This window comes from Ornithorhynchus anatinus, chromosome 20, assembly GCF_004115215.2.
Source record: "Ornithorhynchus anatinus isolate Pmale09 chromosome 20, mOrnAna1.pri.v4, whole genome shotgun sequence".
NCBI classification, from domain to species: domain Eukaryota; kingdom Metazoa; phylum Chordata; class Mammalia; order Monotremata; family Ornithorhynchidae; genus Ornithorhynchus; species Ornithorhynchus anatinus.
In genome coordinates this window covers 4,164,930-4,177,570 of record NC_041747.1, presented here as the reverse complement: position 1 = coordinate 4,177,570, position 12,641 = coordinate 4,164,930, and the positions used below count along the sequence as shown (strand labels likewise).

The window sequence follows — 12,641 nt, the reverse complement described above, 5'->3', positions numbered from 1 at the left end:
CCATTTAAATCCACAGTCAAGAGTATTTACTGAGTGCCTGCTGGGAGCAGAGCGCTCCGGGCTCTACCACTTGGCTGCCCTGTCACCTTGGGTAAGTCACTTCACTTCTCTGGGCCTCAGTGACTGCATCTGTAAAATGGGTATGAACACTGTGAGCCTCATATGGGACAGGGACTGTGTCCAACCTGATTACCTTGTATCTACCCCAGCACTTAGTATAGTGTCCGGCACACAGTAAGCACTTTGCAGATACTAGACTGAGAGGGGGAGGGAGTGAGGACAGACAAACAGTTGGGAAGAGGCATGGTCCTTGGCCAAATTTATAATCTATCTAAAGGAGGAGACTGACAGACCCATGCTGTTTATGCCTTCCAGAAACCAAGGGCAATTGATAAATTGTCCATGTACTTTTTTGTTATTGTTGTTGGTATTTGTTAAGCGCTTACTATGGGCAGAGCACTGTTCTGTGCGCTGGGGTAGATACAGGGTAATCGGGTTGTCCCACGTGAGGCTCACAGTTAATCCCCATTTTACAGATGAGGAAACTGAGGCACAGAGAAGTTAAAGTGACTTGCCCACAGTCACACAGCTGACAAGTGGCAGGGCCGGGATTCGAACCTATGACCTCTGACTCCCAAGCCCGGACTCTTTCCACTGAGCCACGCTGTACTTTCTCACCAGCCAGGCATTTTCCACATCTTGTATGTTGTACTGTGGTCATTTCTTTTTAGCACTTGGCATAAGCCTGCCCTGGGCAGATGTCCAGTTCTAGGAGAGAATATGATAGAAGAGCAGAAGAGAGGTTCGCTCCCTTCTCTCCCCACCCCTAGCCGCAAAATATGTATTGTTACTTCCTCTGGGGGTGAGGAGGGAAGAATTCAGCTGGTTATTTGTCAAATTCTGGTATTTTAGAATACTGAGATTTTCCACTTTTTTTCTTGACCTCTTTGTAACTGTGAAGTTTCTCAGCTCTGCCTTGACATAACAAAGTAAACTTTTTCAGGAAAGATGTTTTCTAACAGCCTACTGTACCTTGACATCTGGATTTCCCTGAGCAATTGTGAAATAGCGTTTGTGATCCAGGGAGACTATATAGTGATGTCTGGAATCAATTAATCAATGGTATTTATCGAACACTTACTTCAGTCGTATTTATTGAGCGTTTTCTGTGTGCAGAATAAGTTATTGCTATATAGTACTCTCCCAGGTGCTTAAGTACGCATGCGTACTCCTCCAGGACAGCGAATGAATACCCAAGAATAACCCGTTCATTAGTGTCTCCGCTCTCTCTACCCGCAGCTTCCCAGCTTGTTCACTGCCCCCAGGAGCTGGTAGAAGGAGGCCCCCCATACACCGGGGAGCTGGCAGCCACGTGTACCCCTCCAGACTGTCAGCACTGGGATTAGGGTTGCCATTAGCATGGAGCAGCTAAGCTTCTGTGGTCAGGGCTGCTCGCCTCCTCCGATCAATACGATTAAGAACTTTTAAAAGTCAGACACGTTAGCAAATACCTCACAGCTGCCAGGGTCGCTTAATGGCCACCCACACTTCACAGCTGAATCAGGGAAGGGTGACCTCTTGCTATTAGTCTTGGAAGCGTAGGATGCCAGAGGCCTTTGGAAAACATTTCCAAGAGGAAATTCTCAAATGGACTGGAAATGTGTCTGATCCAAACACAAAGAGTTGGTACTTATGGAAAGCAGTAATAAGTACAAACAAGGAAGAGAAGTTTTTAATCGATTTTTTTGGGGGGCGAGGGGGGACTTTTTATTAATCGATGCTCATGGGTGGAGTTCAGACTTAACTCATCAAGGTCCTCCTGCTTTTGTAAAAGAATTTCATTCCCTTTATACAGAATGAAAGAGTCAGGGGGAGGGATAGACCTTTTTAGATTTTTAGAAATCTAATGCAGAGCTGCTTAGAGTAGGTAAAAATAAATTCCTTAGGCCGATGCCTAGATTAAAAGTGCACCAGCAGAAACCCCCGGGTTTCCTAAACTGTGGGAGTCATGTTCTTGCGGGACCATTCACTGGGTAAAGCTAACTCCGTAGAACTCACTCTCCCTCCAACCTTGCACCCACCATTATCGATCAGTAGTATTTACTGAGTACCCGTTGTGTACAGAGCCCCGTACTATGCTTGGGCCCTGCGTGCAAACATGCTAGGCACCCAGTGAGCACTCAGTAAACACAATCGACTGAATGAATCATTTTTAATCAGTAGTATTTAGTGAGCAGCTGTTGTGTGCAGAGCACTGTACTGAGTGCTTGGGAAAGTATCATAGCATTGGTAGGCATGATCCCCAGCCTCAGCGCCTCAGATTTCTGGTACCCCATGGGTGACAACGATGCAGATAGCACAACTGAAAGAGTTTATGCTTTGTGTCACCTTCTCACTGTCCCTTGTCGAGGTTCTGAACTGTGGTATTTCACAGCCTTTACCCCAAGCCAGAAAAGAGCATTCCTCCACTTCCTATTGGCTACTTAAACACCGGCTCTCTCCTGAAGAAGCTGATGAGACATTTTAATTGGTGCTCTCTCATACTGCATACTTCTGAACCTTTTGTTTACAGAAGTAAATTCTTCCTGCTGATGATCCGTTTTCCAGGTTTTAATTACCAGACTAGAGGACACACAATTAACTTTCTGCTGACTTCAAACCATTTTCCCCCGTCCTCTCACCAGCTCCCAAATTAGGTAAAGCAAACTAGAAGTTCATCCTTCCTTGAGTTTGAAAAATGTACAAGGCAGATATCTTCATGACTTGTTTTTGTACTGGGAGAAATATCCAGCCCTGACATTTACAGACTGTACTTGATCTGAAGCTGAACACGCACCACTTTAAAGTCCATGTGTTTTGGGGTTTTTTTATTTTGTTAAGTGCTTATTACGTGCCAGGTAATATAATCAGATATTACCTGATAATCAGGTTGGACATAGTCCCTGTCCCACTTGGGACTCACAGTCTTTAATCCCCATTGTCCAGTGGATGTAACAGAGGCACAGAGAAGTGAAGCGACTTGCCCAAGGTCATACAGCAGGAATGTGCCCGTGCTGTGATTAGAACCCTGGTCGTCTGACTTCCAGGCCTGTGATCTTTCCACTAGGTCACACTGCTTCTCCCGTTTGTAGATACCTTACTCCTGTGGTGAACTGACGGTCCTCAGGCTGTTTTCTAGTACTGCTTCACTTTGCTCACATCACGCTCTAGCAGAATAGATTCCCTGGGCTGTGCAGCTGAGCCTGCTAACGCAAAAGATTCCATGATGGCACTACAGCAGAGAAACGAGGGCAGATGTGACACTTCTCGAGTTGGTCCGACACTGACGAAATAACGATTATGCTGTGTATTAAACACTTGCTACCCTGCCACAGCACTGGACTAAACACTAGTACAGACGCACAACAGTCAGATCGAACACAGTCCCAATCTCACACTGGGCTCACAAGGATCTTATCACTATTTTACAGCAGAGCAAGTATTTAATCTCCATTTTACAGAAGAGGAAACTGAGGCTCAGAGAGGTTAAGTAACTTGCCCCAGGTCACATCGCAGGCAAATGACAGAGCTGGGATTAGGTCCTGGTTTTTGTTCATTTGTTTGCTTTTTATAAATGATATTTGTTAAATCCCTGTCCCAGACAGGGCTCACAGTCCAAGTAAGAGGGAGTAGGATTTAATCCTTATTTTTCAGATGAAGAAACTGAGGCCCAGAGAAGTTAAGTGACTTGGCCAAGGTCACACAACAGACAAGTGGTGGAGCTGGGATTAGAACCCAGCCCCCTTGACTCCCAGGCACATAATTTTACCACTAGGCCACGCTGCTTACTCAGTTTTTATGTTGCTGCTCAATCCAGAGTAACAGTGTAATAACAGTAATAATAATGGTCATTTTTTTGTTAAGTGCCTACTATGTGCCAAGCATTGTACCTGCACTAGCTAGCCTACTTCTCAAACAGACATTTTGCTGGTTTTCTCGTGCATCTAGCAGCAGTGCCAGTCTCTGTCCAGATTGGATAGATGAGGTATTTCTCGTTGTTTTTCTCCATTTTCTGTTCCCATCCCTGTTTCCGTTTCCTAACTCCAGTCCGGGTTTCTCTCTTAGGTTCTATCTTGGTCTGCTGAGTCTCTTCTGTCCCGGTATTTCCCTGTCACTCTGCCTCTCGTTCTTGAAGGCGTGTATATGTTTGTGTGGGTGTGTGTGCTTACGTCTGTGTCTGTGAGCGTGTGTGTCTTTCTGGATTTGTCACAGCTTGAGGTCTCTGAGTCAGGTGACCCTGCATAGGGGAGTGTGTGCGCGCGTCTGTGTCAACGGAGACATGTGGGTGTATTTATGTGTCTGGGGAGGTAGGGTCTATGGAGGGTGAATCGCGAATACATTTTTCTCACACCGAGGTGCCGGACCGGTTGAGTTAGTTCATCTACAGACAATCTCTCCAGCCCTAATGTCCCCCCGTAACTGAATCACTGTTATCCCCTGTCAACACCTTGTGCCGCTTCACATTGCCCATAAAATGGTTCTCTTCTTGGTTTCCACAGTTTCAGCCCACTTAATCGTTGAGGCCCATCTAGAGATCCAGAGAACATGTGAACCTTGTTTCTTGCCGAACTGGCAATGAGTGAATATACTGCTAATTGTCGTATTTGTTGAGCCCTTCCTCTGTGCTAAGCGCTGGGGCAGGGAGAGTCCAGTCAACTCAGGCACAGTCTCCGCCCTCCGTGAGGCTCACCTCTCCGACTCTCCACATCAGAGACTGGAGGACTCAAGACTGTAAGCTTGTTACGGGCAGGGAACGTGTCCGCTAATCCTGTTGCGTTGTACTCTCCCAAGCGCTCAGTACAGTGCTCTGCACGTAATAAGTGCTCGGAAAAAAGTACGACTGCTTCATCCCTTCATTCACTAGTATTTATCGAGCGCTTACTATGTTATATGTTGAATGCCTGAAATGTACAGTTTGGCAACAGATAGAGATATTCCCTGCCCAGTAAAGGGCTCGCAGTCTAAACGGGGATTGGCGTTAACTCTAGCCTGTTGATGGAGTGGGATTTCGGTCACGTCGGTGGGATGGACGGCCGGTCCTCAAGTGTATAGAGTGGTAGCCGTCTGCTAGTCCTCACTTGCGTATAAGCGATGAGAACGATCCAGTTTCTTGGCACTGAGCGACGAAGGCATATACCGTGCATTCTCTCCCTCCACCGCGCTTGTTAGTACAGTAGGGGGATGAAAGCAGAGTCAATTCCTTGGGGAGTCACTTTATCTCTGTAAGAATGAAGACCTTTGTTTCAGGACAGACAATTACATAAACCAGTTTTCCGCAGCGTTGTCTTCTGCTGTAGGGTCCTCCCGAGACAGTGTTACACAACTGGATTTGGCTCCCACAATCCGGCAATTAAATCTGCCAGGCGCCGTTTTCCAATCGGGGCTGCCCATCGTGAGAGAGCGGAGAGTTGGGCTCAGTGCGCTGCCTCTCTTCCCTTCCCGCTAAGCGTGGTCAGAGGGGGCCTTTAAGGGGAAATGAGTCGCTGATTGAGCCCGGTGTGGGCGGCATTAAGGTGAATGATTGTCTTCCAAGTTCGAGTGAGATCCTGGAGCGGCAGCCCAGCGCTCCATGGGATGATTTGTAGGAAATCCAGCTGTGAGTTTTCCTTTCTCCAAGAGCTGTGGGGCGGGACTAAAGACCAACCTCAAGGCAGACAGACCATCGATCAAGCAAGGAATGAAGTAGAACCCAGGTTCACAGACAACAGGGAAGCATCGTGGAAATATTAGCCGGGAACTGTAATGGGGAGGAGGCAGCCAGTGGCTGAGGAGCCATCTGTCAGACTCTGAGAAGCAGTTTTCAAGAAAGCAGAAACTGAAGTGAAGAAGAAAGTGATTTGGGTTCAGTGGTACGGCCTTCTGCCTAAGGACAGTTGTAGACAAAGTAAGTTGGTATCCGGTGGTGTCGGTTGTTCTGTATAGCAATTACTTCCTTGTTTAATGAGGAAGGGTGGGACTGAAATATAAGCAGATTCCTTTCTTAAATATCTCAGACTCAGGAGGACAGAACACTTTTTGGAAAAAATGAAATGCAGTCCCTGTGCGATTATTTGGGGTTTTTTGGTGTTTTTTTTAAAGCACTGACTACGTCTAACGGGCAAAAGGGGCTTGCAGCACTCTAGCTCAACTTCTGAGGGCTATTTGTAGAACTTTATTGACTTAAGGCTTGTTTGTTTTTTCTATAGCAGCAGGCAAGTGCAGTATTAGTGAGAATCTTTCCTCAGTGCTAACTTTGATGAGAGAGGAACTTGGCTCTTAGATGAGAGGAGGGGACAGAGGAGAAAGATTGCATTTGCTTATTCATCCCTTTGAATAAAATGTGCCCTGCATGAACCTTCAGATTTTCCCGTCTCCCCACACCCGGCTCCCAACAACACATTATCGTTATTTTTTACTGGGGTTCTTTCTGTTGGTAAGGAAATAGAAGTTTCTGAAGCTGCCTTGTGATGTCCCTTTCAGCCTCTCTTTCTCCAAAGTCCCCCTGTTTCACTGCTCCCCCCAAACCCAAAAGTACTCAAAACCGTGGGAGAATATCGTCCTGTTGTTTCATGTTAAAAAGGCATCGGACATCATTGTGGACAAATTACTTGTTGCACCTCTTTAAATGGTTGGGGTTTGGGGTTCGACCCCCTATGGTTTAGGAGGCGGGAATCGGACCACTTCCAACGGGTTCTGAGATTTAGTTCGATTACATTAGCGATAGCAAAAAATGTATGAAAAGTGTCTAAGGGGACACCTTTGAGACTCTTCTTCAGAACCAGAAAAAATGGGTGTTATTTTGCCTCGCTTTTAACGTGCTGTCGGTTCTGAGCCAGAAGTAGACGCGTTGGCCGCAAACTCACAGAAAGCAAAAGCACTCAGGGTTATGGCCCAATATGGATGACAAAACCCCGTAGCATGTGTGGGAAAGTGGCTGCAATCCAATGTCTGGAATCATTTATCTTCTGGTCGAGTCTGGAAGATGACTGTTTTATGTATTTTACAGAAATCCCTGCTGATTGATTTTGTTTGCATGGGGCGGGGGGTAAGGGAGTGGAGGGGGCGTGGTGTGGGGAGAAAGCGGAGCACATGAGTTGATGATGGGGACAATTGAAAAAAGAATTTATTTTCCTTTTTTCTAACAGTCTTCCTGATAGTTTCATCTTGTGAACACTCGCGTCCTTTTTATTAATAAGATGGTACCTTTAATGACAGCCATAGGGTTTCTTGTCAGCTGTTGCCGTAGACCTCTTAATAAAGGACATATTTTTGCCTCTTCCTATTTTGAGGTCTCAGCGAGTGAAAAGCGGAAGGTTTTGTCCTGTCTTTTCAGGCGCTTAGCCATTTCCTTCTGGCGAGAGACGGTATCCTAGATAAAGTTCCATGTAACTTAAGCGCGTACTCCACACACAGTTATTTGGAGCTGTAGGTGTGACATTCTGGGTGGTTGGCTGGCACCATCTATGGTGTATAATTTCGCTTCCCTGTGCCAGAATGTACAGTATATAATAGATTAACTATTTTAAGAAGTGTCTAGTGTTAAATATTCACCAGGTGTTGAGATGATGGGGGTGTTCCCCCCACCCCCAACTCCTCCCAAGTCATATTTTCCAGTGCTGACCATGAAAGACAGTTTACCCATTTCTCTCATGGTGTGTCAGATTCTGGTAGAACATTTTGGAATAATGGATTAAGAGTTAAAAGTCCGGGGACGGGTCCCAAATTTTGGGAAGGCCTGCAGTGTATCCTTAGGGAAGGAAATCAAATCTCTCTGCCTCAGTATTTTCCCTTTAAAACAAGAGTAATAATAATGCTGCCATGCTCTCTGTCTAGCAAAGACGATTTGAGTATCAACAAGATAAGCAAGTAAAGTGCTTTGAACTTCTTGGAACAAAGGACTTTTTTAGCATTACTGTTTCAATTATTCTTTTAGTAAGTGGAGATTACAAAATATTTTCCAGTACCAACTTGGACAGTATCTTTGCCCCTTGTATCTTGGCAACTCTTTGCTTTAGAAACCAAATAGATCACTTGAGCATGCCTAGTTACTTGTTAGTGTGCTTTCCTACTTTTCAAAGCATTCTAGTGTTTTGGACCTTCAGATCTTTCCTTCCATAATTTTCTTTGAAATAGAACCAGATCTAATAGGGATGGCATTTATTGAGCACCCCCTGGTTGCAGCGCACTGTACTAAGTTCTTGGGAAGTACAAAACCAAGATGTGACACATTTTTCCTCATTACTTGAACACTGACTGACTTTCCTATCCATCCTAATTAGGACCTAGGTTAAGGCCTTCTTGAATATTTGGCCAAACCATTTGCGTGGTTTCTCCCCTTTTTGCAATTCTTGCCTGTGGCAGTCGATTGCCCGATGGCATTTATCGAGCACCTAAGCACTGTACTAAGCATATGACACTAACTAGGCACATGTCCCCTGTCTTCAAGCCCACATTGTGATGGGTAGTGGTACTCCATGGCCAGGTCTTGAGCTTTCTGCCCTAGGAAAGTGAATACTTTCATCTCATCTTCGTAATCAGTAGGGTAACATGCGGAAGATGTACAATCCCCAGCCTCTGACCTCCAGAAAACGTACACTCAGGTGGGAGGAAACAAACCTTCGTAAGATGGTGGACGTAGAATACATATGCGTGAGAAAAGATAGCAAGCACAAATAGATGAAGAAAATAACAAATAAACCGATTCCTAAAGCAGTGAATGAGTGCTGGCATGGCAGAGTTGGTTGGGTCTTAACGTCTCTTCACTGGTGTGCATCCGAGCTGGGCACCCTTCCAGGATTTTCTCTATCCTAGGATTGACAATTTTCCGATGGTGGGCTTTGGGCACCATTGAATCAAAGCAAGCCAGTTGACCCTGAGCTTTCTAAATGTCTGTGAGTGGTTCATGGGGCTCCCACACCTGGAACCCCTGGGATGGGAACAAAGCCCTCCCTTCGATGTAGGTTGGAGCAGCTTAAAATTTAGAACGGAAACTTGCTGATCGAGGGGCTGAGAGGCAGAGCAGCAAGTCTCAGGCAGCCATTCAAGCAGAGACCACACGCACAGTTACCCCCATGCTTAGCCTGATCGGGACTGCACCCATCTGTTGAGTGGCCTTTGTGCCCCTGGGTGAAGACATGGTTGATGGGGTATTTTCAGACAGTAAGACCTCTCCACCTATGGCATAAATACTTACTTGCCTGATGGAGAAGTTAGTATCGTGGCCCCCAATGATTTAGATGGAAACAAGCATCCAGAGATCTCCATGCTCTCCTTATCTCTTAAACTGTAAACCCCATATGTGTCCGGGACTGGGTCCAGTCTGGCTATCTTGTACAAACTCTGGGATTTAAACCAATCCTTGGCAGCCAGTCAGTGCTCAATAAGTACCGTCTTCATTATTGTGATTTTTATGACCGAGGACAAAATTTCCAAACTTGCTATTCGTTTCTTAATCTCCTTTTTTTAATGGTATTTGTTAAGTGCTTACTACGTGTCAAATACCATTCTAAACTCTGGTTTAGATACAGTTTAATTAAGTCGGACCCAGTCCCTCTCTCGCATGGGATTCACAGTCTAACCCCATTTTAACAGTTGAGGATACTGGAACATGGAGAAGTGAAGTGACTCACCCAAGGTCACACAGCAGGCAGTTGGCACAGCCGGGATTGGAACACAGGTTCTCTAACTCCCAGGCCCTCTCTCTGTCCACCAGGCTACGCTGCTGCTTTTTTTAAAACGAAAACAAATTTCCTTTTAAATCTGAAAAACTCCCAAAATGTGACCATCGTGGCCTAATTTGCAACTGCATGTATCAGAAACGAAGTGTCTCCACCTGTCCTCGGTCAGGTGGAGAGAAGCAACTGAGTCACAGGGCCGGAAAGAGCCCTCAGAGATCATTTCCCCAACCTTTTCTTTGGCAGGACCGTGGCAGGAAGATGTCGAATAGTAGGACTTTAGACTTTTCCCCATCAAGCCGATGCGAAGGGCCATTAAAAGAAGGAAACCGAGTGTGCTTGTTCTGTGACGGTGGGGAAAACTATGTCGACCAAGGCAGTTTCTGTAAGCTCCTATATAATCCCTTTTCACATCGAATACATGGCAGGAGTAGAGCCATTTTGTCATTATAGCCTCTGCGTGTTGGATCAGGATAAACCGTCTGAATACTTAAAATGGCCTTTCACCGACGGGCTGTAATGGCTGTGGCCTGAACTGAGAATTGGTAGGTGTAATTTAAGCTTCTACCTCGCCACTGCCAAGGCGTGAGTCGTTGTCTTGGTGATGGTGGTGGCAGCCATAATAATGGTATTTACTGAGCACCTACTGAGTGCAGTCCACCGTACTAAGCACTGCAAAAAATACAACAAAAACCCAAGGCATTTTCCCTTTCCCCAAGGAGCTTGCACTCTACTGGGGGAAGACGAGCAGAGGAATATTTGCCTTAGGGAAATGAGAAGCAAAATGTCCTAGTGGATAGAGTGAGGAACTGGGAGTCACAAGGTCATGGGTTCTAATCCCTGCTCTGCCCTTGGTCTGCTGTGTGACCTTGGGTGAGTCACTTCACATCTCTGTACCTCAGTTCCCTCGTCTGGAAAATGGGGATTAAGTCTGTGAGCCCTATGTGGGACAGGGACTGCGTCCAACCCGATTTTCTTACATCTGCCCCAGTGCTTAGAATGGTGCCTGGCACATAATAAGCGCTTAACAAATGGCATTATTACTACTATTAGCATAAATAAATGTTTGTACAGTTGGATATGCATATTTGCAGGATGAGGCATTGGGCAAATCACTTTATCTTCGTACTTTAGCCTCCTCCTCTGTACTCTTGATAGCTCGAGAGCTACCTAGCCCTGTGCCATCACCACCCATCATTCAGAGAGTGGATCAGTGCTCCAGGTGGGCACTGTTCCCGGGGACATCAGGATCCTTGCCCTCAAAAAACGTTTGATCCCAGTAATCAGTAGTAACACAGGCGTGGCCATCCAATTGAATACTTGCTCGGGATCCAGCAGTGGGGGGCATCAACATGGATACATAACCAGAGACCTGGGTGTAGTCCAGGGGAGGCATCGGCCTAGGGGAACGTGAAAGGTCGATCGGGGATTCATGAGGTAGTTCTCCAAGAGAGAAGAGTATTCGCATTGTTCTCAACCGGTATGAAATTTATACTGAAAGGCAGCCTTATTTCTCTGGACTCCAGGGTGCCACTTCTGTGTCTGGAGGAACACAGGCTATTATCTAATCCCGAATGGATGCAAAATGCGTGAGCTGTTTTACTAGATTGTCTTTATTTCCACAGAAAGTGGTTAGTTCACTTCCAGGAAGAATGAAAGCCAAACAAAGGAAACCAAACAAAAATATAGCTTCCATCCATCTCATAAAAGGTCTTGCACAAGAAGTGAAGAAGCCTGGGAAAATATGTATGCTTTTATGAAAACATATCTTTCCTGGAAGTCATTGCAAGATGGCAGGAGTTCACATGAGATATTGGTATGCGTTTGTGTTTATCTAAGGGAGAGCTTTGTATCTCAGTAGGAGTGGATGATGTCAGAGTTGCCATGGCAGCCACACTCGTTTTTAAAAAATGATTAGCGGCATACATAATCAGCTTTAGTGCTTGAGCTCATTATTCATTTCCCATTCTCCGAGATGCTTAAATACTCATTTTCCCAAGTCAGCCCCTCTCGCTTCGGATTAACGCGTTGTGCTTTTCTCGGCCACTTTCTTCTCATCCCGTGGAAGATTCCCTACATTCTACCTGCTCAGGGGAAAATCGATTTCCATAGACATTTGTGCCGAAATGCCTCCGATCCATGTTCAACCTCGCCTAAGGGTCCACTGGGTTTATAAGTGAATGCCCATTTTGGGGTGAGAGACCTACGTTTAGGCTCGTTCAGTTGCATTTTTTGAGCGCTTACCATGTTCTGAGCACTCTACTAAGCACTTGGGAGAGTACAGTATAACAGAGTTGGTAGACCCGTTCCCGGCCCAAGACGAGCTCACAAACCTTAAGCAAAGCTGTCCTCCTGAGTGGGAGCAGCCTAGGAGATCAAGGAATTGGGGTGGCTCACAATCTCATTTGGAAAGGTGTCTTCCAGGAGAGAACAGGTCTAGAACTCGAGATCCCACTTGGTCACTTCTCAGTGAAGCATCTGGACTCTTTCTTAGCAGTGGTCTCCCCATCCAGCGGTAAGGAGTCTGCAAACAGTAAATGCTCAATAAATACAGTTGAATGAATGAAGGAAGTCCATTAATGGAGGTCTTCAGAGGCAGGACCTGACCCCTCATCACTGGCCATTTAAATTGCTGGAAGCACAGCTCCCAGCAACACTTGTAGTGTCTCCCCTCCCCAGAAGTGAGACTGGAACCTCTTCTATCCAAACTTGTTCACGGTCCGGTGTCAGGTCTTCTCGAGCCAGGGAAGAGCTCGGCCCTCCTTAAACTGTTCAGTCTCTTCTCCAGTACCTTTTAATAAGAAGTTTATTTCCTTCTTTGTGCCAAGCACTGTACTAAGCGCTGGGGTAGATACAAGATAATCAGGTTGGACAAATGGGGATCACGGTTTAGGAAGGAGAAGGATTGAAGAAATTTTAATAACGTAGCTTATTGCTAGCCATTTGGTG

The 12,641-nt window shown here is 45.9% G+C and overlaps 1 protein-coding gene across 6 annotated transcripts in view; it reads left to right on the top strand.

The window, feature by feature from the left end:
- The window catches only part of STARD13 (StAR related lipid transfer domain containing 13), a 245,975-nt gene that overhangs the window by 182,815 nt on the left and 50,519 nt on the right, over positions 1-12,641 (top strand). Inside the window, exon 1 of one of the 6 annotated variants that reach the window (XM_007668514.3) lies at positions 5,832-5,923. The exons of the other annotated variants lie outside the window; for them this stretch is intronic. The gene's annotated coding sequence lies outside the window, so the exon portion shown is untranslated. Of the gene's footprint in view, positions 1-5,831; positions 5,924-12,641 lie in introns of those variants that run through there. 6 annotated transcript variants of the gene reach the window in all.